Source organism: Ranitomeya variabilis, chromosome 2 (assembly GCF_051348905.1).
Source record: "Ranitomeya variabilis isolate aRanVar5 chromosome 2, aRanVar5.hap1, whole genome shotgun sequence".
Lineage (NCBI taxonomy): Eukaryota > Metazoa > Chordata > Amphibia > Anura > Dendrobatidae > Ranitomeya > Ranitomeya variabilis.
In genome coordinates, this window is record NC_135233.1 from 212,447,315 (window position 1) to 212,469,519 (window position 22,205).

A 22,205-nucleotide genomic window follows, 5' to 3' on the forward strand; every position below is an offset into this window, starting at 1 on the left:
AATCCTCAATGTGGGGAGGATGTGTTCTGTTGTGGATTCTGTTGTGGGTTCTGCTCTTGGGCTCCCTCTGGTGGTTATAAGTGGTAGTGCTGCTGTTTGTCCTTCACAGCAGTCATCAGGTGCTTCCACTTTGGACGGGGCTATTTAGTCTGGCTTCACCCTTTAGTGAGTGCCAGTTGTCCATTGTTTTTCTGGAGGATTCACATCTCTGCTTGGTTTCTCCTGCTGGATTGTCCAAATCATCAAATATAAGTCCTGGCTTTGTTTTTGCAGTCCACATGCAGTGGACTTTATAGTTCAGTGAATTGCTATGTTTTTTCTTGTCCAGCTTTGTCTGTGTAAGGATTTATTCAGCCAAGTTGGAAGCTCTGGAGTCGCAGAGTTACCCTCCATGCCTTTAGTTAGGTGTGGAGATTGTTGTATTCTCTGTGGTGGATTTTTGTAGTAATTTAATACTGACCGCACAGTACTCTGTCCTGTCTTTTCTTTCTAGGTAGCGTGGCCTCCTTTGCTAAATTCTGTCTTCAGTCTGCGTTTGTAATTTCCCTCTCCTCTCACAGTCAATATTTGTGGGGGGCTGTCTTTCCTTTGGGGATTTTCTCTGAGGCAAGATAGTTTTCCTGTTTCTTTCTTTAGGGGTAATTAGTCCTCCGGCTGTGACGAGGTGTCGAGGGAGTGACAGGAGCATCCCACGGCTACTATAGTTGCGGTGTTAAGTTCAGGGTCTGCGGTCAGTATAGAGGCCACCTACTCCAGAGCTCGTCCATGCTGCTCCTAGGCCACCAGATCATAACAGTACAACTGGCCAACAATGAGTTAACCGCATCTCAAAAGAAGGGAAAGAAAGTGCTGAGCCATTTTTTTTTCCTGTACTCTGTTGTGTTTTTATTTTTCCCTCTTCACCTCTGGGTGGCTCAAGAGTTAGGCGCTGACATGGATGTTCAGGGACTTGCTTCTTGGGTGGATCAACTTGCTGCTAGAGTACAGGGTATTTCTGATTATATCGTGCAGACTCCTGTTTTAGAGCCTAGAATTCCTACCCCCGATCTGTTTTTTGGGGACAGGTCCAAATTTTTGAGCTTTAAAAATAACTGTAAACTGTTTTTTGCTCTGAAGCCCCGTTCCCCTGGTGATCCCATCCAGCAGGTAAAAATTGTCATTTCTCTGTTGCGTGGTGACCCGCAGGATTGGGCATTTTCCCTGGAATCTGGGAATCCGGCCTTGCTTAATGTAGACACCTTTTTTCAGGCGCTTGGGTTATTGTATGATGAACCTAATTCTGTGGATCATGCTGAGAAAACCTTGTTGGCCCTGTGTCAGGGTCAAGAAGCGGCAGAATCATATTGCCAGAAATTTAGAAAATGGTCTGTGCTTACTAAGTGGAATGAGGATGCTTTGGCGGCAATTTTCAGAAAGGGTCTTTCTGAATCTGTTAAAGATGTTATGGTGGGCTTCCCCACGCCTGCAGGTCTGAGTGATTCTATGTCTTTGGCCATTCAAATTGATCGGCGCTTGCGTGAGCGCAGAGTTGTGCTCACTATGGCATTGTCTTCCGAGCGGAGTCCTGAGCCAATGCAGTGTGATAGGATTGTGTCTGGAGCTGGACGCCAGGGATTCAGACATCAGAATAGGTTGTGCTTTTACTGCGGCGATTCTGCTCATGTTATTTCTGATTGCCCTAAGCGTGCCAAGAGAATCGCTAATTCTGTTACTATCAGTACTGTACAACCTAAATTTCTGTTATCTGTGACCCTGATCTGCTCATTATCGTCATTCTCTGTCATGGCATTTGTGGATTCAGGCGCCGCTTTAAATTTGATGGACTTAGAATTTGCCAGACATTGTGGTTTTCCCTTACAGCCTTTGCGGAGTCCTATCCCTGAGGGGTATTTATGCTACACCATTGGCTAAAAATAAACCTCAGTTTTGGGCACAGTTAACCATGTGCATGGCGCCAGCCCATCAGGAAGATTGTCGTTTCCTGGTGTTGCATAATTTGCATGATGCTATTGTGCTGGGGTTTCCATGGTTACAGGTACATAATCCGGTGTTGGATTGGAAATCTATGTCTGTGACTAGTTGGGGTTGTCAGGGGGTTCATGATGACGTTCCTCTGATGTCAATTTCCTCCTCCCCCTCTTCTGAAATTCCTGAGTTTCTGTCAGATTTCCAGGATGTTTTCGATGAGCCCAAGTCCAGTTCCCCTCCACCGCATAGGGACTGTGATTGTGCTATTGACTTGATTCCAGGCTGAAAGTTTCCTAAGGGCCGACTTTTCAACCTGTCTGTGCCTGAACATGCCACCATGCGGAGCTATGTAAAGGAGTCTTTGGAGAAGGGGCATATTCGGCCATCTTCTTCTCCATTCGGAGCAGGTTTTTTTTTTGTTGCCAAGAAGGATGGCTCCTTGAGACCCTGTATTGATTATCGCCTCTTGAATAAGATCACGGTCAAATTCCAATACCCTTTGCCTTTGCTTTCTGATTTGTTTGCCAGGATTAAGGGGGCTAGTTGGTTTACTAAGATTGACCTTCGAGGGGCATATAATCTTGTTCGTATTAAGCAGGGTGACGAATGGAAAACTGTGTTTAATACACCCGAGGGCCATTTTGAATATCTTGTGATGCCATTCGGACTCTCTAATGCCCCATCTGTGTTTCAGTCCTTCATGCATGATATTTTTTGGAATTATCTTGATAAATTCATGATTGTATATTTGGATGATATTTTGATTTTTTCAGATGATTGGGAGTCTCATGTGAAACAAGTCAGGATGGTATTTCAGGTCCTTCGTGATAATGCCTTGTTTGTGAAGGGGTCTAAGTGCCTCTTTGGAGTACAGAAGGTTTCTTTTTTGGGCTTCATTTTTTCTCCATCATCTATAGAAATGGATCCGGTTAAGGTTCAGGCCATTCATGATTGGATCCAGCCCACATCCGTGAAGAGCCTTCAGAAATTTTTGGGCTTTGCTAATTTTTATCGCCGTTTCATTGCCAACTTCTCCAGTGTGGTTAACCCCCTGACCGATTTGACGAGGAAGGGCGCTGATGTAGCTAATTGGTCCTCTGAGGCTGTTTCTGCCTTTCAGGAGCTTAAGCGCCGATTTACTTCTGCCCCTGTGTTGCGTCAGCCGGATGTTTCTCTTCCTTTTCAGGTTGAGGTTGACGCTTCTGAGATTGGGGCAGGGGCCGTTTTGTCTCAGAGGAATTCTGATGGTTCCTTGATGAAACCGTGTGCCTTCTTTTCTCGAAAGTTTTCGCCTGCGGAACGCAATTATGATGTCGGTAATCGTGAGTTGTTGGCTATGAAGTGGGCATTTGAAGAGTGGCGACATTGGCTTGAGGGGGCCAAGCACCGTATTGTGGTCTTGACCGATCATAAGAATCTGATTTACCTCGAGTCTGCCAAACGGCTGAATCCTAGACAGGCCCGATGGTCCCTGTTCTTCTCCCGTTTTGATTTTGTTGTCTCGTATCTTCCGGGTTCTAAGAATGTTAAGGCTGATGCCCTCTATAGGAATTTTTCGCCAGATTCCCCTGGGGTCCTTGAGCCGGTCGGCATTCTGAAGGAGGGGGTGATTCTTTCTGCCATCTCCCCTGATTTAAGACGGGTTCTTCAGGAATTTCAGGCTGATAAACCTGACCGCTGTCCAGTGGGGAAACTGTTTGTTCCTGATAGATGGACTAGCAAAGTGATTTCTGAGGTTCACTGTTCTGTGTTGGCTGGCCATCCTGGGATTTTTGGTACCAGAGATTTGGTTAGTAGGTCATTTTGGTGGCCTTCTTTGTCACGGGATGTGCGCTCCTTTGTGCAGTCCTGTGGGACTTGTGCGCGGGCCAAACCTTGCTGCTCACGAGCCAGTGGGTTGCTTTTGCCTTTGCCGGTCCCTGAGAGGCCTTGGACGCATATTTCTATGGATTTTATTTCAGATCTTCCGGTTTCCCAGAGGATGTCGGTTATCTGGGTGGTTTGTGACCGGTTTTCTAAGATGGTTCATTTGGTACCTTTGCCTAAATTACCTTCCTCTTCTGAGTTGGTTCCGTTGTTTTTTCAGCATGTGGTTCGTTTGCATGGCATTCCGGAGAATATTGTGTCTGATAGAGGTTCCCAGTTTGTTTCCAGGTTTTGGCGGGCCTTTTGTGCTAGGCTGGGCATTGATTTGTCTTTTTCTTCCGCATTTCATCCTCAGACAAATGGCCAAACCGAGCGAACTAACCAGACTTTGGAAACTTATTTGAGATGCTTTGTGTCTGCCGATCAGGATGATTGGGTAGCTTTTTTGCCATTGGCCGAGTTTGCCCTTAATAATCGGGCTAGTTCTGCTACCTTGGTTTCACCTTTTTTTGTAATTCTGGGTTTCATCCTCATTTTTCTTCGGGGCAGGTTGAGCCTTCTGATTGTCCTGGGGTGGACTCTGTGGTTGACAGGTTGCAGCAAATTTGGGCTCATGTTGTGGACAATTTGGTCTTGTCTCAGGAGGAGGCTCAGCGTTTTGCTAACCGTCGGCGGCGTGTGGGTTCCCGGCTTCGGGTTGGGGATTTGGTCTGGTTGTCTTCCCGTCATGTTCCTATGAAGGTTTCTTCCCCTAAGTTCAAGCCTCGGTTTATTGGTCCTTATAGGATTTCTGAGATTATCAATCCAGTGTCTTTTCGTTTGGCCCTTCGAGCCTCTTTTTCCATCCACAATGTTTTTCATAGATCTTTGTTGCGGAAATATGTGGTACCCGTCGTTCCCTCTTTTGATCCTCCTGCCCCGGTGTTGATTGATGGGGAGTTGGAGTATGTTGTTGAGAAGATCTTGGATTCTCGTTTTTCAAGGCGGAGGCTTCAGTATCTTGTCAAGTTGAAGGGTTATGGCCAGGAGGATAATTCTTGGGTTGTTGCCTCTGATGTTCATGCTGACGATTTGGTTCGTGCCTTCCATTTGGCTCATCCTGATCGGCCTGGGGGCTCTGGCGAGGGTTCGGTGACCCCTACTCAAGGGGGGGGTACTGTTGTGAATTCTGTTCTTGGGCTCCCTCCGGTGGTTATAAGTGGTAGCGCTGCTGTCTGTCCTTCACAGCAGTTATCAGGTGTGTCCACTCTGGACTGGGCTATTTAGTCTGGCCTCACCCTTTAGTCAGTGCCAGTTGTCCATTGTATTCTGGAGGATTCACATCCCTTCATGGTTTCTCCTGCTTCCTGGTCTTTTCACCAAGATAAGTTCTGCTTGTTTTGCAGCCCACATGTTGTGGGCCTCATTGTTCAGTGCATTTTATGTTTTTTCTTGTCCAGCTTAATCTGTGTAAGGATTTGTGCAGTCAAGCTGGAATCTCTGGAGAGGCAGATATACCCTCCATATCTTTAGTTAGATGTGGAGTTTTTTGTATTTTCTGTGGTGGATATTTCCTAGTATTTTAATACTGACCGCATAGTTCTCTGTCCTATCTTTCCTATTTAGCTAGATTGGCCTCCTTTGCTAAAACCTGTTTTCAGCCTGTGTATGTTTTTTCCTCTCCTCTCACAGTCAATATTTGTGGGGGGCTGCCTATCCTTTCGGAATTTTCTCTTTGGCGAGATAGTTTTCCCTTTTCTATCTATAGGGTTAATTAGTCCTCCGGCTGTGTCGAGGTGTCTAGGATCAGTAGGTACATCCCACGGCTACTTCTAGTTGCGGTGTTAAGTTCAGGGTCCGCGGTCAGTATAGATACCACCTTCTCCAGAGTACATCCAATGCTACTCTTGGGCCACCAGATCATAACAGTGGAAGGCCTGTCGGTCCCTATTATACTATTTCAACTGTGGTGAAATCGATGCAACTTTATTGGTGCTTGTGTAACAAGGGGCACCAGGGTGGTAGTCCAGACCGAGCTCACCCACTAAACACAGTGCAGAAGCCAGAGATCACAATGGTTGCAGAAGCCAGAGATCACAAAAAGTCCACATGCTGGAATCTGGGCGCGTGTAACCCCTTCAGCGTGGGTCCCTCCCGAAGTCTTGGAGACCCGTGGTGCAGTCCTTTAGTACTTATTTCGTAGTCCTTCAGAGTCCAGGGCAACAGTTCTCTCGTTTCTGGAGCCCTGGCAGTTCCCTGTGTATAATGTCTGTCTGCGCTTGCCAAAGATTTGGGCAGGACTAAGGAAGCATCAGCTTCCTCTCTCCTGGTGGCTCTAGATCCAGCCCCCTTATTTAACTACTTCTGTCCCTAACTAGACAGGCATTAAAGGGGAAACATCCACATTGTATTACAGTACACTACAAAGCATGAAACACATGTATAACATTACAGGTACAAAACATATATACATAAGAAGTGCACAGGGAGTCACAAGAGAGGAGGAGAGGGCAGTACTGAGGGGACCGGCCAACTCCTTACATCTGCCACTAATTTGTGTTAATGTGTTACTTCCTGGTTGGGTGTCCATCTGCTGGGTTGGCTGTAGTGGAGGATGTGGTGGCCCTATTATACTATTTCCACTCTTATGAAATTGGTGCCACTTTGTTGGTGTCTGCCATTAATTTTTGTTAATGTGTAGACTCCTGGTTGGGTCTCCTTCGTTTGTTGCCTGTAGCAGTAGGCCTTCGAGACCGGCAGGCCTCCACTTCCTTGGAGTCAACTACCCATGTTACTTTCCTTAGATTTTTCTGACAATAGTAATCTACAAAATTTATAAAAGCAGGTTTATGAAAGCAGGTTGAGCAGTTGCATGTGGTATCAGGGTTCCCAGCACAGCAGGCCTAAACCGATCCCTCACCCACCTTGTTTAAACTGACGTTCAATTAAAAGCTGTAAATGATGGCCCAGACCCTGATACCTCATGCATGGCTGATTGCTCCGGTGCATTTCTAAAATTTGTACTGTCTGTGAGTTGAGGCCACTTTCCTGCTTTCTGCCCCTCATTTGATGTGTTTTGGCAGCTTTTGGACCCATTTGAAGGTGTTGTGTATGTGTTTGTTTTTGCCTCCCATTGACTTGAATGGCTTTCGGCTGTGTTTGGGGAATATTCGCCTAATTAATCGGCGAATATTGCAAATTCGTAATCCGAACCGAACATTGAAATATTCGCTCATCTTTACTTAGAACGTGGATCTAACAAAGGGGCAACCCAGTAGTCAGCACTATTTCGAATCATACCTTTACAGGGATCATGTTGCAGATAGTGCAGCAAGAAGGCACTCATATGTCGAGCTCTTCCATGAGGTCCAAGCCCATGCTGTGTTGGTGGCTGGGTAAACCTGATGCTTGTTTCCTCCATCCCCTCCTGCAAGCCATGAACAACAGAGAGGAGAGGGTTATCCTCTTCATCTGACAGTTGCTCGCCCATCACCTCTTCCTCCTCGATTTGTTCCTTGGATCTTGCACCTTCGTTTGTCTGTTATCACCAGCCCCCCCCCCCCCTCGATTGCAGTAATCCACCTTCCCTTAGCACACGCATGTGTGACGACTGCCTGGAACTTTGAGACAATGTTTTCCCTTCCTCCTCTTCCTCTGAGATACGACTGGAAAAGTGATGCTGATGACTGACTGATAATTATCTTAGTAGCCATTTTGAAACTGAGAAGAAGGGTGCAGAGGTTCTTAATCTGTACCCAGCCTGTAATTGTTATATGCGCCATGTCCATACTGCGTTGGCCCAGGCTATACATCATAACATACTGCGTCAGGGCTCAGTGCTGCTGCCACAGTTGCTGGAATTCCACCGTAGAAGGCATAGGTTTAGGAGGAAGCAGAAGCAGTGGAGAAAGTCTGAAATACAGAAGTTTGTCCTGCAAGCCTTGGGGATTCCACGACTTGTGGAGCAGTCCCTTCTCGTCTACCCCCTTGGCCATACTTAATCGTACGAGTGTCTGTGGTGGAATGCACCCTAACAGACATAGATTTAATTAAGGAACAGGTGTAGTGCAGGCACACCTTTCTTAGAAAAGTAATGGTGACTTGGCAACTGTTACTGGTGGAATATGGCGGCCATCAGCTTTTGGAAACCGTCTGTATCTACCAGGTGGAAAGACAGCATTTCTGTGGCCAACAGATTGGAGATGGTGGAGCTCAACCTTGTAACTTTGTCATGTGTAGGAGTAAACAATCTTTTACGTGACCACAACTGCAGGACTGAGTGCTGCCTGCAGTGCTGAGAGAGGCCGGAGTACAGTGAACCGGACAAACTGTTGGACTGTGAGTGAGGTACAGATGGAGATATTACGATGGATTGATAAAGTTGTGGTGTGCTCATTCTCGGAGATTAGTAAAAAACAGCAGGCATGTCCACTTCTATAACAGCTGATGGCGGGTCCTCACTGAGCCTGACTGGAGCAGGTAAAGAAACAGAGGTTCTGTTGTTGAGACCTGCATCACAATACTTGGCACGGTATTAGAGGAGGAGGAAAAGGCAGCAGATGCGGTTGATGAGGCGGCTGATGGTTGTTGAGGTCCGCTAGTCTGCATTTTATCACAGTAGGATTGCTAGCATAACGCATGTTGATTGCGCATGTGAAAGTTCATGCATGTAGTAGTCAAATTATTGCATTTTTTTTCTCTACTCAGTTATTTTTGCAAAGTTGGTAGATATTGTGAGTTGGCTAATTCTTTACGGTGTCAAAAAAGGCCAGGATAGGCAACCCTTGCACCCCTTTGTACTGCAGACCTGAATCACGTTTGTAACTGCCCCAATTTTATTTTTACTGTGCAGCAGCTAAAATCACAGAACAATTTCACTTTCACTAAATGACAATGTGTGTTATGGCGTGCTGAATCCTGTTAGCAACTGCAAAGAATTCTTGTTTTTACTGGACAAGAGCTCCAGTCACAGAACAATTTCACCACCACTAAATGACAATGTGAGTTATGTCGTGCAGAATCCTGTTAGCAACTGCAAAAATATAATTTTTTTACAGCAAAAAAATAGCTCTGCGCACAGCTGAATTTCGCTACCACTAAATGATGACAAGGTGAGATATGGTGTGCTGAATCCCATTAGCAACTGCAAAAATTAGCACCTGCAAAAAAAATTTGTTTTTTTTACTGGGCAACAGCTCAAATCACAGAACAATTTCACCACCACTAAATAACAATGTGAGTTATGTCGTGCTAAATCCTGTTAGCAACTGCAAAAATATAATTTTTTTCAGCAAAAAAACAGCTCTGAACACAGCTGAATTTCACCGCCACTAAATGACAAGGTGAGATATGGTGTGCTGAATCCCATTAGCAACTGCAAAAATGTTTTTTTTACAGCAAAAAATACAGCTCTGTACAAAGCTGAATTTCACCGCCACTAAATGACAAGTTGAGATATCGTGTGCTGAATCACTTTAGCAACTGGAAAAAAGTAGTTTTTTTTTTAACTGCAAAACAGCTCTGCACACAGCTGAATTTCCCCACCACTAAATAAATGACAAGGTGAGATATGGCGTGCTGAATCACGTTAATAACTGCCCCTAATTTTTATTTTTACTTGGCGACAGCTCAAATCACTGAACAATGTCACTGCCACTAAACGACAAGGTAAGATATGGCATCCTAAATCCCGTGAGCAACTGTAAAAAATATTTTTTTTACTGTAAAACATCTGCACAAAGCTGAATTTCACCACCGCTAAATGACAAGGGTGAGATATGGCGTGCTGAATCACGTTAGCAACTGCAAACATTTTTTTTTTTACTGTAAAACCACTCTGTACACAGCTGAATTTCATCGCCACTAAATGACAAGGTGGGATATGGCGTGCTGTATCATGTTTAGCAACTGAAAAATAAGATTTTGAAAGGTCTACTCGTACATAGAGCACAATACAAGCAGTGCAACACACTTCTAAGAAATGTGCCCTGCTGTATTGGTCTGTGGACCCCAGTTATGGCACAGACAAAAAAATATGCTATAAGGTCTATTTTACAGCTACACAGGACACTAACTATCTAAAGTATGTGACTTTGAAACAACCGCCTAGATAACTAGCTAAAATCTAGTAGCACCTAGGCCCAGCGTCAGGAGAAGCCTCTCTGTACTGTGCTAGTGACAAAATGTCGCTAAAACAAGATGTCTTCTCTCTTTATTTAGAGAGGGACATGTAATTTCAGCAGCCAATGGCATAAGCCGTTGTCAGGACATTGGTAATGTTTCCTGCACCCTGATTGGCTAGCCGAAAAGGGCACACATAAAGTTAGAAATTTTTTTTTTTTTTGCAAGCATGCCGCTACTGTGAGCACTTCCCACACCCTACCCTCATTAAATGCGAGCCCCATGCTCATCATGTACCACCACTATCCTAGCCAAAGTGCTCAAAATACTTTAGTGGCAAGGCACATATTTTCCTGCACTTTTTAATGAATGTTTTTTCCGATTTTATAAAAATTTGCTCGTGTTTCCGATCACGATTCTGAATCTGCCATATTTGTGCTGAATTTATGTTCGTTTTTCAAACATATTCACTCATCCCTACTCTTCATGACATTGGGACATCTTACTCCTGCACAACCATCATTAAGATTGGTGTATGAAACTCCAGTCTTAATGAACCGTGACCCAAGAGGAACATTAATTGGACGATGCATGGCATTTCTGTGTCAGATGTTGCCTTTATTTTGGTAATATTTGGAATTATTTTAGGTAATTAAGACGCTATAGTGGTATTAGTTGGATACTATATTAGGACAATGTCATTACCTTGTGGTTTTATTTGTACACCTTATTATGATGTTGTTTAGACACTGCATTGGCAGCATTTAGTTCGGTTTAAAGGAATCGATATTTGCGCATTGTAGGACAGACGTATTTAGGTGTTTTGGGGGTCAGTATTACAGTATTAATAGAATTTATTTGTTTTACTCATATAGTGCAATTCATTCTAAAGTGCCTTATAGAGATTATCAACACTGTCTACATTGGGGCTCACAATCTACATGTCTTTGGAGTGTGCGATGAAACCAAAGAACCCGGAGGAAACCCACACAAACTTGGGAAGAACATACAAACCCCTTGCACATGTTTTCCTTGGTGGGATTTGAACCTAGGACCCAAGCGTTGCAAAGCAACAGTGCTAACCACTGAGCCACTATGCTGCCCACTGAGCTACACTAACAGGTATCTTTTATTTTTCAAATATTGGGAATACTAGTTTTTGAATGGCAACAGTTGTCAAATCTCTCAAATTTTCTGGGACTTTTTTTTTAAAAACTTTTCCAGGAAATTTGAGGAATTCCCAGCTTGAAAGGTGTAGACTTTATCTAAATTGCTGCACAGTTTTGGGGGTAGAATGAGATTCTGATAGGAGAATAAGATAAACAATGCTGATATCAGGAAAAGGGTCAGGTTGGGAGACCGGGGAGATATGCAACTCTACAGAAGAGGAGGATATACTGATGGAGGTTTTCCCTATGGATGGGTATATGAATTATCTGCAATATGACTTTACCTTGTGTACTTACCTTATGATTGTTTCTTTTTCATGGCTGCTGAGTTATCATCATTATTAATGGGATGTACCTAGGAATTCCTATGTCATTTGATGTCTCTACACTAATTTGACATTTTTCATTTTTATTTAGATGTGCATATGTGGTGTATCAACCAATGTTGCTTTTGTTTCTATTATTATTATTTACTACGATAAAAACTAGCTCTGATATCTCAGTAAATTGCAAACACTGATGATAATTTCTCTTATGTTTATCTCGCATGTATTTGTACTGAAAAGGCCATCTTTCCCTTTTAACCTATCCATTTGCATGCTTTCCATGACAGTTGTGCATATAATCCCCCTTTTTAGTGTTGTAATCTTTTTAACTTAAAGGATACATTTTTTTTTAATCTGCCATTTGTTTCTCCTCTTTGTATGTGGTGGGTAGAAGATAAAGATGTACTGATGAGAAGAGGTAGATGACATGTGAGGAGGAAGACGTGCTGCTGAGATGAGGATGTGCTGCTGATGAATGGCAGACGAAGTTCTTCTGGACAGGACAGGAGGAGGAAGTGTTATTGGGCAAGAGAAGCGGAGGAAGTGCTGTTGGGCAGGAGAGGAAGAGAAGGGCTGCTAGGCAGGAGAGGAGGAGGAAGTGCTGCTGTGTAGGAGAGGGGGAACAAATGCTCCTGGGCAGGAGAGGAGGAGGAAGGAAAGTGCTGCTAGGCAGGAGAAGGGGGGAATTGCTGCTTATGACAAGAGAAAGACATGCTGCTGGGCAGGAGAGAAAAAGGAATTGCTGCTAGGCAGAAGAGAAGGAAGTGTGGCTGGACAGGAGAGGGGGAAGAAATGCTGCCGGGCAGGAGAAGGGGGAATTGATGCTTATGACAGGAGGAGGAAATGCTGCTGGGCAGGAGAGGATGAACCCAAAGAAAAAAGCCTGGACACGAGGTCAAAAAACAATAAAACATTATTATGATTAAAATACCTTTATTAAAAGCGGTATATAGTAAACACAAGAAGAAGAGCCCGCACAAGTAATAGCACATAAATCATGAAAGTTACAGTGTATCACATATATTAAATAAAAGACCACCTCACTAGATAAAATCAGATAAAATTGGAAAGAATTAAATGAATTATGTTACCAATATATCACCAATGTAGTTTGACTTACCAGAAACCACAGAGACAACCTGCCTCACATAACAACAAGAATTATATATATATATATATATATATATACACTCACTGGCCACTTTATTAGGTACACCATGCTAGTAACGGGTTGGACCCCTTTTGCCTTCAGAACTGCCTCAATTCTTCGTGGCATAGATTCAACAAGGTGCTGGAAGCATTCCTCAGAGATTTTGGTCCATATTGACATGATGGCATCACACAGTTGCCGCAGATTTGTCGGCTGCACATCCCTGATGCGAATCTCCCGTTCCACCACATCCCAAAGATTTCATGTTGTTTACGCCAAATTCTGACCCTACCATCCGAATGTCGCAGCAGAAATCGAGACTCATCAGACCAAGCAACGTTTTTCCAATCTTCTACTGTCCAATTTCGATGAGCTTGTGCAAATTGTAGCCTCAGTTTCCTGTTCTTAGCTGAAAGGAGTGGTACCCGGTGTGGTCTTCTGCTGCTGTAGCCCATCTGCCTCAAAGTTCGACGCACTGTGCGTTCAGAGATGCTCTTAGGCCTACCTTGGTTGTAACGGGTGGCGATTTGAGTCACTGTTGCCTTTCTATCAGCTCGAACCAGTCTGCCCATTCTCCTCTGACCTCTGGCATCAACAAGGCATTTCCGCCCACAGAACTGCCGCTCACTGGATTTTTTTTCTTTTTTGGACCATTCTCTGTAAACCCTAGAGATGGTTGGGCGTGAAAATCCCAGTAGATCAGCAGTTTCTGAAATACTCAGACCAGCCCTTCTGGCACCAACAACCATGCCACGTTCAAAGGCACTCAAATCACCTTTCTTCCCCATACTGATGCTCGGTTTGAACTGCAGGAGATTGTCTTGACCATGTCTACATGCCTAAATGCACTGAGTTGCCGCCATGTGATTGGCTGATTAGAAATTAAGTGTTAACAAGAAGTTGGACAGGTGTACCTAATAAAGTGGCCAGTGAGTGTATATATATATATATATATATATATATATATATATACAGTACAGACCAAAAGTTTGGACACACCTTCTCATTTAAAGATTTTTCTGTATTTTCATGACTATGAAAATTGTACATTCACACTGAAGACACTAAAACTATGAACTAACACAACTAACACATGTGAAATTATATGCTTAACAAAAAAGTGTGAAACAACTGAAATTATGTCTTATATTCTAGGTTCTTCAAAGCAGCCACCTTTTGCTTTGATGACTGCTTTGCACACTCTTGGCATTCTCTTGATGAGCTTCAAGAGGTAGTCACCGAGAATGGTTTTCACTTCACAGGTGTGCCCTGTCAGGTTTAATAAGTGGGATTTCTTGCCTTATAAATGAGATTGGGACCATCAGTTGTGTTGAGCAGAAGTCTGGAGGATACACAGCTGATAGTCCTACTGAATAGACTGTTAGAATTTGTATTATGGCAAGAAAAAAGCAGCTAAGTAAAGAAAAACAAGTGTCCATCATTACTTTAAGAAATGAAGGTCAGTCAGTCCGAAAACTTGGGAAAACTTTGAAAGTGTCCCCAAGTGCAGTGGCAAAAACCATCAAGCATTACAAAGAAACTGGCTCACATGAGGACCGCCCCAGGAAAGGAAGACCAAGAGTCACCTCTGCTTCTGAGGATAAGTTTATCCAAGTTACCAGCCTCAAAAATCGCAGGCTAACAGCAGCTCAGATTAGAGACCAGGTCAATGCCACACAGAGTTCTAGCAGCAGACACATCTCTACAACAACTGTTAAGAGGAGACTTTGTGCAGCAGGCCTTCATGGTAAAATAGCTGCTAGGAAACCACTACTAAGGACAGGCAACAATCAGAAGAGACTTGTTTGGGCTAAAGAACACAAGGAATGGACATTAGACCAGTGGAAATCTGTGCTTTGGTCTGATGAGTCCAAATTTGAGATCTTTGGTTCCAACCACCGTGTCTTTGTGCGACGCAGAAAAGGTGAACGGATGGACTCTACATGCCTGGTTCCTACCATGAAGCATGGAGGAGGAGGTGTGATGGTGTGGGGGTGCTTTGCTGGTGACACTGTTGGGGATTTATTCAAAATTGAAGGCATACTGAACCAGCATGATTACCACAGCATCTTGCAGCAGCATGCTATTCCATCTGGTTTGCGTTTAGTTGGACCATCATTTATTTTTCAACAGGACAATGACCCAAAACACACCTCCAGGTTGTGTAAGGGCTATTTGACCAAGAAGGAAAGTGATGCAGTGCTACGCCAGATGACCTGGCCTCCACAGTTACCAGACCTGTGGGCTGGAAATTCAAATGCCTGTATATCGGTGGTCTCAAGTGCGGCACACGCCCCGACGCGCCTTTCAGAATTGCTCCTTCATCAGGGAAATGAATTTATTTCCCTCATTTTCTTGGTGTCCATTGTCACTAAATTTTTTTCTTCATTATTTCTTCAATTGGTGCTATATTGGTAACATAATTCATTAAATTTTTACCAATTTTATCTGGTGAGGTGGTTTTTTATTTAATGTATGTGATACACTGTAATTTTCATGATTAATGTGATATTATTTGTGCGGGCACTTCTTGTGTTTATAGTACTATATACCGCTATTAATAAAGATATTTTAACCGTAATAATGTTTTATTGTTTTTTTTACCTTGTGTTCGGGTTTTTCTTTGGGTTCACACTAATTTCCGAATGGTCTGCCATTCTTTCTTATATAACAGATGTTTGTCACTCACTGCATATAAATCTGCCATCAAGTTTTTTATCACTTGTGGTTGACATCCATTGTTGAGTTCAGTGCATGTTTTAAATGGGCAGGAGAGGAGAATGAACTATGGTTGAGTAGAAAAGGAGGATGTGTTGCTGTGCAGGAGAAGAGGAGGAAGTGCTGTTTGGCAAGAAAGGAGGAAGAAGTGCTTCTGGGCAGAAAAGGAGGAGGAAGTGTTTCTGGGCAGGAGGAGAGGGGGAAGTGCTGCTGGGTAGGAGGAGGAGGATAGATATGCTTTGCAGGAGAGGAGGAGGATGTGCCGCTGGACAAGAGAGAAGCAGGAAGTGCTTTTGGCAGGAGAGAAGAAGGAAGTGCTGCTGGGCAAGACAGCGGGGCAATTGCTGCTTATGACAAGAGGAACAAGGGCTGCTGGGCAGGAGAGGAAGAGGACTTGCTGCTGGGCAAAAGAGGAGGAGGACCTGCTGTTGGGCAAGAGGGGAGGAGGAAGTGCTTCTGGGTAGGAGAGGGGGAGAAAATGCTGCTGGGAAGGATAGGAGTTGAAGATATGCTGTGCAGGAGAGGAGGAGGAAGTGCTTTTGGCAGGAGAGTAGGAGGAAGTGCTGCTGGGCAGGAGAGGGAGAAGAAATATGGCTGGGCAGGAGAGGGAGAATTGATGCTTATGACAGGAAGAGGAAATGCTGTTGGGCAGGAGAGGAGAAGGAAGTGTTGCTTGGACAGAAGAAGAGGAGGATTGTTGCTATGCAGGAAAGGAGGCGGAAGTGTTGCTGGGCAAGAGAGGAGGATGTGCTGCTGGGCAAGAGAGGAGGATGTGCTGCTGGGCAAAAGAGGAGGAACTGCTGCTGGGCAAAAGAGGAGGAAGTGCTGCTGGGCAGGAGAGGAGGAGTATCTGCTGCTGGGCAGGAGAGAAGGAGTATGTGCTGCTGGGCAGGAGAGGAGTATGTGCTGCTGGGCAGGAGAGAAGGAATATGTGCTGCTTGGGCAGGAGAGAAGTATGTCCTGCTTGGGCAAAAGAGGAGGAGGATGTGATGCTGGGCAGGAAAGGAGGAAGAAGTGCTTCTGGGTAGAAAAGGAGTAGAAAGTGTTACTGGGCAGGAGAAGAGGAGGAAGTGCTGCTGGATAAGAGGGGAGGATGAAGTGCTTCTGGGTAGGACAAGGGGAGGAAATTCTTCTGGGCTGGAAAGGTAGAGAAGAGATGCTTTGCAGGAGAGGAGGAGGATGTGCTGCTGGACAGGACTGTGGGGAAATAGCTGCTTATGACAAATTTAGGAAGTGCTGCTGGGCAGGAGAGGAGAAGTAAATGCTGCTGGGCAGGAGAGGAGGTTGTGCTGATGGGCAGGAGGAAGTGCTGCTGGGCAGGAGAAGGGGTGGACCTGCTGCAGGGCAAGAGAGGAGAATGTGCTGCTGGATAGGAGAGGAGGATATGCTGCTGGACAGGAGAGGAGGATATGCTGCTGGGCAGGAGAGGAGGATGTGCTGCTGGGCAGGAGAGGTGGATGTGCTGCTGGACAGGAGAGGAGAAGTGCTGCTGGGCAGATGAGGAGAATTTGCTGCTTAGGAAGAGAGGAGTACCTCCTGCTGGGCAAGAGGGGAGGAGGAAGTGCTTCTGGTAGGAGAGAGGGAGGAAATGCTTCTGGGAAGGAAAGGAGGAGATGAGATGTTGTGCAGGAGAGGAGGAAGATGTGCTGCTGAACAGGAGAGAAGGAGGGAGTGTTTTTGGCAGGACAGGGACAAGAAATACGGCTGTCCAGGAGAGGGGGAATTGATGCTTGTGACAGGAGGAGGAAATGCTGTTAGGCAGGATAGGAGAAGGAAGTGTTGCTTGGACAGAAGAAGAGGAGGATGTGCTGCTATGCAGTAAAGGAGGCGAAAGTGTTGCTGGGCAAGAGAGGAGGAGGTCCTGCAAGTCAATAGAGGAGGATGTGCTGCTGGGCAAAAGAGGAGGAAGAAGTGCTGCTGGGCAGGAGAGGAGGATGTGCTGCTGGGCAGGAGAGGAGGAGGATGTGCTGCTGGGCTGGAGAGGAGTAGGAAGTGCTGCTGAGCAGGAAATGAGGAAGAAGTGCTGCTGAGCAGGAGAGGAGGAGGAAGTGATTCTGGGCAGAAAAGAAGAGCTGCTGGGCAGTAGAGGAGGAGTAAGTGCTGCTGGGCAGGAGAAGGGTGAATTGCTGCTTATAACAGGAGGAAGAAGTGCTGCTGGGCAGGAGAGTAAAATGAAGTGGTGCTGGGCAGGAGAGGAGGAGGAGGTGCTGCTCTTGGGCAAGAGAGGAGGAAGTCCTGCTAAACAGGAGAGGAGGAAGATGTGCTGCTGGGCAAGAAAGAAGGAGGAAGTGCTTTTGGCAGGAGAGGAGGATGTACTGCTGGCAATGAGCAAAAGAAAGTGCTGATGGGGAGGAGTAGAAGGAAGTGCTGCAGGGATAAGTGGCTCATGTACTGATAGGCAAAAGGTGTGCTTTACATAAAAAAGGAAAATGTTATTGAATATACATTTAAAAGATGCACTGCCATAGGTATACAAATAGGAAAGATTATAACTGGCCAAGATATCCTGGAGATAAATAGGATATACATGGAAGTGCTTGAGAGGTAGGAATAATAATTTTACTGCACAGCCAAGGAAGCACAATCATATAGGTTGAAGCAATGATCGGTCTAAGGAAGAATCTGATACTAGGATTTTTTTACTTTGCATTTGCAAATGTTACTAACAGAGGATATATTTATGTGTGTGTGTCTATGTATATTTTATATAATATGCATATTTGCGGAATAATTAGAGACTAATGGCATACATGCTCTGTAGCTTTACAGAAGTGTTTACCAGCAGGGAAGGGCATTTGTGTCTTCTATACAAAATAAATAATTACATATCACCATGAAAAATGAATGCCTTGATACTAAGCCCACAAACACGATTTTAAAGAAGCAAACCTTATATATGCTGCACTTAAAATCCTGATTTGAGAATTGAAAAGATGAATCACAGCTGTTATACGATGCAAGCAACTAAACGGGCTGTCATTGTAAAATTGCGGCATGTGTGAACCAAAATTACTCTCAAATTGAGGAATTTCTCATAAATAATAGCAATGTCTTTAAAATGTATCTATTTCTTAAATCTCTTAAATTAATTATTGTTTGTGCTTTATATCTGTATTTTTTATTGTTACATATGTTTTTCAAACAAACCTTTTTATATTTGCCCAAAGCTTTTCATGTAAAATATTTTGACCTGGTCTTTGACTAATGTTTTTTATTTAGCAGAAAATGATGATTAATCAAAAAAACAGTCATTCTTTTTTCTTATTTATTTCTTCTGTAGAAGGAATAGTCTGATTATTCCAAACTTAAATGATGCTTTCAATAGCTGCTCATAATGCTTGCACGTCATCCAGTGGAAAAATTATCCTAAAAGGAGAAAGGTTGCCTAAAATAACATCCTATATCCTTCTTCTAGCATAACTTAAATATAATATCTGCCAGCAGGAATTTTAATCCCAAAATTCTAAAATGAATATTTACAGTCGACTTTGCCGTTGAATGAATAACCAAGAGCATTGAAAAGGAGCGTGAAGGGTTAATCGTCTGAGTTTCCTTCAAAGCGGAAAAAAATAGTTTAAGCCGATTGCAAGGCTCAAAGTCGCTGGCCAGATTTCTCAGCAGTTCCACAGACACACTCGGAAATTAATTCATGACGACAGGAGAAATTCAAAGAGTGCGATTTTGAGTTGCTCTCGTGAGAATTCATGGCCGCCATGTCGCCTCCTGTCTTTAATTGACGAATGGAGAGCGTTTTAACCAAAATAGGTTTTACCCATTTACCTTTCGAAATCAAAGGATCCGACCCACCAATGTCTATCAATCTCCCTACAATCCAATAGTGCTACAATTGCGCTATTGTCATCTCCTTACTGATACTCACTGGCAGTAAAAAATGTATTTGTATATTTATTATTAAACTAGTTATTTTTTACTTCTCTTTTTATTCTATTGTTTATGCGTGCGTTATTGAATCTATTTTGCTTAAGATAACTGTTTTCCGAGAACGTTAGGATCACAAGCGCATATTTTCAGACTTCAAGTTCTCTAAACAAATTCTTTTGTCGCTTTTCATTATGTGTTTTACTTGTTTGGAAAAATGACAATGGAATCAAACTAAATTGCAACGTTAGTCGTTACTAATCTATATCTGATTCTTATCCTTTATCACCTAAAAAATAGTAGATAAATGCAAACTTTAAAAATGTATAACAATATTATGTATGTGCTTTTTTATTATACAACTTTCCGTTTTGTTTTGTTATATCTTTTTAAAGAATTCATTACCATATGTCCCTTTTGTGTAATGTATTACGTAGCTGGAAAAAAAATAAAATGGAGTCTAAACATCTGCAATTGTAACCCCTTCCAACCAATTTGTGTTGCTCTTCTCTTCCTCAAAACCGTTGCTTATCATCACGTCTTTCCCCGCCAATTAACAGACCGCTATGGACCCTCATTAATAAACTGAATTCAAGGAAACAAGGTTGATCTGAAAATTTCCTCAAATTGACCGTTAACCATATTTGTCTTTGTTTTCCAAAAATAGTGCGATAGTTAAAAGTTTTGCATTTCAATCTAGACATGCATAGGTAACAGTAGCTAAGAAAACAGCATAGAAAACAAATAACATAACGTTAGCTTACTTTATATTTAGCGTTTTTGTTCTTCTTCGGAAGAAGGTTTGAATATGTCCAGATCTGAAGACGTTCGTTATCGCTTGCAAAGTGAAACTGGCAAAAAAAAAAAGCGGAGCTTGAATACAATATTTTACTCTAATTGTTCCATCCCATTAAAAGAAAAGAAAAGATAGCCTTGATTTATGCTATGGAGGGCACACACAAATCCTGTTTTGAGGTTTGCCGTTAGCTGCGATGAGTGAAAGTGTAAAGCTTAGAATCCCTTGTAGTTATTCAGTTTAATATTATTTACCTCATTGGTCCCTACAATCACGTGATCAAATGAAAAAGAAAAAAATAGAAAATGTCTCTTCGGAAAATATACGGCCTGCAAACAACAAAGGATAGTTTAAAAAAAACAAAAAAAATAAAGGACTATACATTACGTAAAATTTACAGGGTACATTCATATTAAAAATAATAATCCGAGAAAGCAAATATTATTTGTATTTATTGTTTATAATTGTTTTATTGGTGTTGTTGTTGAAAAAAAAAAATGATTGTGATCAGTGTCATTCTACTAAGAATCCCATTGATCAGCTGAAATGTATAAATGAATCTGACAGCAACTGTTAAATTTCCCTACAGCACAACTACAGGAAAAATGAGGTATTACACACAGCCTCCACTGTTACTGGGCAAATAAGGCAATATTTTGATTAGTCTTTTCTCAGGATCACGTAAAAAAAAAAAAAGAGACTAAATATCCATTTTCAATGTAGATATATGAAAAAGAGTGAAATGATTGAATATGAATACAATGCGTCAGGAAAAAGACGAAAATGTGAAAGGGCTGTCAGCATAGATTTTTTTCATGGATTATATACAGTATATTCATTCATTTGTTATTTATCGTTTTTTTGTAGACGCTTAGAAAATTCAAATGCATTTTTGCCTTTTATTCCATTTTTGTGATTTAAGAAGTTTTTGCATCGAGAGATCACGAAAAATACAATGTACTTTTGTCAATTCAAGGTTTTTAGCTGGGACCAGAAATAACAGGAATCGCTCGTCGAAAAAACTACTCTGATTTCATGTATACAACGTTTTACAATTTTCGACAGCTTTGCAATATTGGTCCATTTAACCCAAAAATGATTAATTCTTGCAACAAACGTAGCCATAGGAGAGCCAGTGCTCCCTGGAAGATGTATTTTTTGTTTATATATGAGTTGAAAAACTTGTAATATTTTTTTTCTTGGGGAGGTGGGGTTGGGGATGATTAAAAATAAGCAGTTGTCCCAATTTTTTTTCTTTTGCTTTACCTTTATTCCACCAGTCAGAACAATTCTAGTGATACCAAGTTTTTATAGTTTATTTTGTGCTTTGCTACTTTTGCACAAATAATGTTTTGTGTCGCTCACCATATTCACATTGTTTTTCTATCAAAAGAGCTATATGAGGACTTGGGGTTTTTGTGGGATGAGCTGATATTTTCATTGGTACCCTTTTGGCCATTTTGGGGAATGTATGATTTTCGATGGCTTTTTTTTAACTCAACTTTTTGGGTAGAGGAAAAAAACACAATTCTGGCAATATTTGTATTTATTTATTACATGTTCTCCATATGAGTTAAATCCCATGATATTTCTATTCTGTACGTGAAGTTGTTACAGCCGTGGTAGATTGCTGACCGGAACTATATTGAAACCAGCCTTTGGCAACAGGGTCTGACAGGAGGACTATGATTTAGTGCAGTGGAAGTCATTATTAAGCCCACAGGTGCCATTTTTAAGCATTAGCTTCCTGCGACCGTGTTGCAGGGGGAAAATGGGCTATCAGAGGAAGCATTCTTCTGCTTTCTAACAAATAGATGCTATAGTTGCTGTATAGTTCTCTACCCAGAGTCCATAAATTTTCCTCTTAGAGGCTTTCTTCCCTCCTTTGATCTCTTGGGTAATCTGTGTGGAACCCGGTTGCCTAAAAAAAAAAAAATAAATAAATATACGAAAGATATATTTTATGACTTATGTAGACCCTTGGCTATAACTGTAAAGATCCACAAGCCAAAAAGTCAAATGAGAAATTTTCAGCTGTACAATTTTATACTATATTGAGTTAATTTTAGGAGGATCCAAATCAAAGTTTACAGGTTAAAGAGTTTGTCCAGAATTGCCAAAGGCAAGCTTACGAGGAAAGGGTATGCCATCAAATAATAAGAATTTAAGGAGAAAATGGGGGACTCGCCACTAGGTGTTATGGATACAATGTACCTGACAGCCGTTTCACGTGC

The 22,205-nt window shown here is 42.7% G+C and overlaps 1 protein-coding gene across 1 annotated transcript in view; it reads right to left on the reverse strand.

Moving 5' to 3' along the window:
- The window catches only part of NR5A1 (nuclear receptor subfamily 5 group A member 1), a 311,739-nt gene extending 291,274 nt beyond the window's left edge, over window positions 1-20,465 (reverse strand). The window contains exon 1 of the mRNA XM_077283563.1: window positions 19,940-20,465. The gene's annotated coding sequence lies outside the window, so the exon portion shown is untranslated. The remainder of the gene's footprint in view (window positions 1-19,939) is intronic.
- Window positions 20,466-22,205: the final 1,740 nt, after the last annotated feature.